Source organism: Symsagittifera roscoffensis, chromosome 5 (genome assembly GCF_963678635.1).
Source record: "Symsagittifera roscoffensis chromosome 5, txSymRosc1.1, whole genome shotgun sequence".
In the NCBI taxonomy this organism is placed as follows: domain Eukaryota; kingdom Metazoa; phylum Xenacoelomorpha; order Acoela; family Convolutidae; genus Symsagittifera; species Symsagittifera roscoffensis.
In genome coordinates this window covers 61,783,404-61,789,403 of record NC_087066.1, presented here as the reverse complement: position 1 = coordinate 61,789,403, position 6,000 = coordinate 61,783,404, and positions in this window count along the sequence as shown.

Genomic DNA, 6,000 nt, shown 5'->3' with positions numbered 1-6,000 from the left:
TATCCCACTTCACGATTAACTATGATAAACCTTTTTTTCTTTTATCCCTTTGCTGATTAAACTTATTTTAGTCAATATTCGCTCAGTTACCAGACTGGCTACTGACAACAAACTGAGATGTGCTAACGCAACAAGTCACGCCCATTAATCCGGGTAGGGTGCTCGACTTAGGTTTTGATTGTGCTCGACCCATGTTTTGACTGTGCTCAACCCATGTTTTGACTGAGCTCGACCTATGTTTCGACTGTGGACAATCTATATTTTGACTATGCTCGACCTATGTTTTGACTGTACTCGACCTATAAATTGACTGCGCTCGACCTATTTTTTGACTGTACTCGACCTATAAATTGACTGTGCTCGATCTATGTTTCGACTGTGTTCGATCTATATTTTGACTGGGCTCGACCTATATTTCGAATAGGCTCGGTCTATATTTTGACTGTGCTCGACCTATGTTCCGACTGTGGACAATCTATATTTTGACTATGCTCGACCTCTGCTTCGACTGTGCTCGACCTATGTTTTGACTGTGCTCGACCTATTTTTTGACTGTACTCGACCTATAAATTAAACTGTGCTCGATCTATGTTTCGACTGTGCTCGATCTATATTTTGACTGGGCTCGACCTATATTTCGACTAGGCTCGGTCTATATTTTGACTGTGCTCGACCTATGTTTTCACTGTGCTCGACTTAGGTTTTGATTGTGCTCCATCCATGTTTTGACTGTGCTCGACCCAAGTTTTGACTGAGCTCGACCTATGTTTTGACTGTGCTCGACCTATGTTTTGACTGTGCTCGACCTGTGTTTTGACAGTGCTCGAACCATATTTGGACTGTGCTCGATCTATGTTACGACTGTGCTCGACCTATGTTTTGACTGTGCTCGACGTATGTTTTGACTGTACTCGACCTATACATTGACTGTGCTCGATCTATGTTTCGACTGTGTTCGACTTATGTTTTGACAGTGCTCGAACCATATTTGGACTGTGCTCGATCTATGTTACGACTGTGCTCGTCCTATGTTTAGACTAGGCTCGGTCTATATTTTGACTGTGCTCGACCTATGTTTTTACTGTGCTCGACCTATGTTTTGACTGTACTCGACGTATAAATTGACTGTGCTCGATCTATGTTTTGAATGTGTTCGACCTATGTTTTGACAGTGCTCGAACCATATTTGGACTGTGCTCGATCTATGTTACGACTGTGCTCGACCTATGTTTTGACTGTACTCGACCTATACATTGACCGTGCTCGTCCTATGTTTCGACTAGGCTCGGTCTATATTTTGACTGTGCTCGACCTATGTTTTTACTGTGCTCGACCTATGTTTTGACTGTACTCGACCTATAAATTGACTGTGCTCGAACTATGTTTTGACTGTGCTCGACCTATGTTTTGACAGTGCTCGAACCATATTTAGACTGTGCTCGATCTATGTTACGACTGTGCTCGACCTATGTTTTGACTGTGCTCGACGTATGTTTTGACTGTACTCGACCTATACATTGACCGTGCTCGTCCTATGTTTCGACTAGGCTCGGTCTATATTTTGACTGACTCGACCTATATTTCGACTAGGCTCGGTCTATATTTTGACTGTGCTCGACCTATGTTATTACTGTGCTCGACTTAGGTTTTGATTGTGCTCGACCAATGTTTTGACTGTGCTCGACCCAAGTTTTGACTGAGCTCGACCTATAAACAGATTGTGCTCGACCTCTGCTTCGACTGTGTTCGACCTTATGTTTTGACTGTGCTCGACCTATGTTTTGACTGTACTCGACCTATACATTGACCGTGCATATCTATCCCACTTCACGATTAACTATGATAAACCTTTTTTTTCTTTTATCCCTTTGCTGATAAAACTTATTTTAGTCAATATTCGCTCAGTTACCAGAATGGCTACTGAAAACAAACTGAGATGTGCTAACGCTACAAGTCACACCCATTAAGCCGGGTAGTGTGCTCGACTTAGGTTTTGACTGTGCTCGACCCATGTTTTGACTGTGCTCAACCCATGTTTTGACTGAGCTCGACTTATGTTTCGACTGTGGACAATCTATATTTTGACTATGCTCGACCTATGTTTTGACTGTACTCGACCTATAAATTGACTGTGCTCGACCTCTGCTTCGACTGTGCTCAACCTATGTTTTGACTGTGCTCGACCTATGTTTTGACTGTACTCGACCTACAAATTGACTGTGCTCGATCTATGTTTCGACCGTGTTCGATCTATATTTTGACTGGGCTCGACCTATATTTCGACTAGGATCGGTATATGTTTTGACTGTTGACTGTGCTCGACCCAATGTTTTCACTGTGCTCGACTTAGGTTTTGATTGTGCTCCATCCATGTTTTGACTGTGCTCGACCCAAGTTTTGACTGAGCTCGACCTATGTTTTGACTGTGCTCGACGTATGTTTTGACTGTACTCGACCTATACATTGACCGTGCTCGTCCTATGTTTCGACTAGGCTCGGTCTATATTTTGACTGACTCGACCTATATTTCGACTAGGCTCGGTCTATATTTTGACTGTGCTCGACCTATGTTATTACTGTGCTCGACTTAGGTTTTGATTGTGCTCGACCAATGTTTTGACTGTGCTCGACCCAAGTTTTGACTGAGCTCGACCTATAAACAGATTGTGCTCGACCTCTGCTTCGACTGTGTTCGACCTTATGTTTTGACTGTGCTCGACCTATGTTTTGACTGTACTCGACCTATACATTGACCGTGCATATCTATCCCACTTCACGATTAACTATGATAAACCTTTTTTTTCTTTTATCCCTTTGCTGATAAAACTTATTTTAGTCAATATTCGCTCAGTTACCAGAATGGCTACTGAAAACAAACTGAGATGTGCTAACGCTACAAGTCACACCCATTAAGCCGGGTAGTGTGCTCGACTTAGGTTTTGACTGTGCTCGACCCATGTTTTGACTGTGCTCAACCCATGTTTTGACTGAGCTCGACTTATGTTTCGACTGTGGACAATCTATATTTTGACTATGCTCGACCTATGTTTTGACTGTACTCGACCTATAAATTGACTGTGCTCGACCTCTGCTTCGACTGTGCTCAACCTATGTTTTGACTGTGCTCGACCTATGTTTTGACTGTACTCGACCTATAAATTGACTGTGCTCGATCTATGTTTCGACCGTGTTCGATCTATATTTTGACTGGGCTCGACCTATATTTCGACTAGGATCGGTATATGTTTTGACTGTTGACTGTGCTCGACCCAATGTTTTCACTGTGCTCGACTTAGGTTTTGATTGTGCTCCATCCATGTTTTGACTGTGCTCGACCCAAGTTTTGACTGAGCTCGACCTATGTTTTGACTGTGCTCGACCTATGTTTGACTGTGCTCGACCTATGTTTTGACAGTGCTCGAACCATATTTGGACTGTGCTCGATCTATGTTACGACTGTGCTCGACCTATGTTTTGACTGTGCTCGACGTATGTTACGACTGTGATCGACCTATAATTCAACTGTGCTCGATCTATGTTTCGAATGTACTCGACCTTTGTTTTGACTGTGCTCAACCTATGTTTTGGTTTTGCTCGACCCATGTTTCGACTGTGCTCGAGCCTTGTTTTGACTGGGCTCTGCCCCTGTTTTGACTGTGCTCGACCTATGTTTTGGCTGACTTGACCTATAATTTGAATGGGCTCGACATATGTTTCGAATGTGCTCGATGTATTTTTTGACTGTGCTCGACCTATCTTCCGTCTAGGCTCGATCTATGTTCTGGTTGTGCTCGACTTATGATTTGACTGTGCTCGAACAACGTTTCGACTGTGCTCGACCTATTTTTCGACTGTGCTCGACCGATGCTTAGAATGTGCTCGACCTATGTTTCGACGGTACTCAACCTATGTTTTGGCTGCGCTCGACCTATGTTTTGACTGTGCTCGACCTATATTTTGGCTGTGCTCGACCTACGTTTTGACTGTGGTCAACCCAAGTTTTGACTGTGCTTAATTTATGTTTTGACTGTGCTAGACCCGTTTTGACTGTGCTGGACCTATGTTTTGACTGTGCTCGACCTATGTTTTGACTGTGCTCGACCTATGTTACGACTGTGCTCGACCTATGTTTTGACTGTGCTCGACCTATGTTTTGACGATACTCGACCTATAATTTGACTATGCTCGACATTTTTTTCGACTGTGCTCGATCTATGTTTTGACTTGCTCAACCTATGTTTCGAATAGGCGCGCTCTTGGTTTTGACTGTGCTCGACCGATGATTTGACTCTGCTCGAACTATGAATTGACTCTGCTCGACCACGGTTTCGACTGCGCTCGACCTATTTTTTTTACAGTGCACGTTACATATTTCGACTGTGCTCGACCTATATTTCGACTGTACTCGAGCTATGTTTTTACTGTGCTCGACCTATGTTTTGACAGTGCTCGACCTATATTTCGGCTGTGCTCGACCTAAGTTTTGACTGTGCTCGATCTATATTTGACTGTGCTCGATCTATGTTTCGACTGTGCTCGATCTATGTTCTGAATGTGCTCGACCTAAGTTTCGACTGTGCTCGAACCATGTTTTGACAGTGCTCGACCTATATTTCGGCTGTGCTCGACCTAAGTTTTGAGTGTGGTCGACCATGTTTTGACTTGTTCGAACCATGTTTTGACTGTGCTCGACCCAAGTTTTGACTGTACTCTACCTATGTTTCGACTGTGCTTGAACTATATTTCGACTGTGCTCGACCTAAGTTTTGACTGTGCTCCACCTATATTTCGACTGTGCTCGACCTAAGTTTTGACTGTGCTCGATCTATATTTGACTCTGCTCGATCTATGTTTCGACTGTGCTCGATCTATGTTCTGAATGTGCTCGACCTAAATTTCGTCTGTGCTCGAACCATGTTTTGACTTTGCTCGACCCATGTTTTGACTGTGCTCGACCCATGTTTTGACTGTGCTCAACCTATGTTTCGAATAGGCTCGCTCTTGGTTTTGACTGTGCTCGACCGATGATTTGACTCTGCTCGAACTATGATTGACTCTGCTCGACCACGGTTTCGACTGCGCTCGACCTATTTTTTGACAGTGCCCGTTACATATTTCGACTGTGCTCGACCTATATTTCGACTGTACTCGAGCTATGTTTTGACTGTGCTCGACCTATGTTTTGACAGTGCTCGACCTATATTTCGGCTGTGCTCGACCTAAGTTTTGACTGTGCTCGATCTATATTTGAATGTGCTCGATCTATGTTTCGACTGTGCTCGATCTATGTTCTGAATGTTCTCGACCTAAGTTTCGACTGTGCTCGAACCATGTTTTGACAGTGCTCGACCTATATTTCGGCTGTGCTCGACCTAAGTTTTGAGTGTGGTCGACCATGTTTTGACTTGTTCGAACCATGTTTTGACTGTGCTCGACCCAAGTTTTGACTGTACTCTACCTATGTTTCGACTGTGCTTGAACTATATTTCGACTGTGCTCGACCTAAGTTTTGACTGTGCTCCACCTATATTTCGACTGTGCTCGACCTAAGTTTTGACTGTGCTCGATCTATATTTGACTGTGCTCGATCTATGTTTCGACTGTGCTCGATCTATGTTCTGAATGTGCTCGACCTAAGTTTCGACTGTGCTCGAACCATGTTTTGACAGTGCTCGACCTATATTTCGGCTGTGCTCGACCTAAGTTTTGAGTGTAGTCGACCATGTTTTGACTTGTTCGAACCATGTTTTGACTGTGCTCGACCCAAGTTTTGACTGTACTCTACCTATGTTTCGACTGTGCTTGAACTATATTTCGACTGTGCTCGACCTAAGTTTTGACTGTGCTCCACCTATATTTCGACTGTGCTCGACCTAAGTTTTGACTGTGCTCGATCTATATTTGACTCTGCTCGATCTATGTTTCGACTGTGCTCGATCTATGTTCTGAATGTGCTCGACCTAAGTTTCGTCTGTGCTCGAACCATGTTTTGACTTTGCT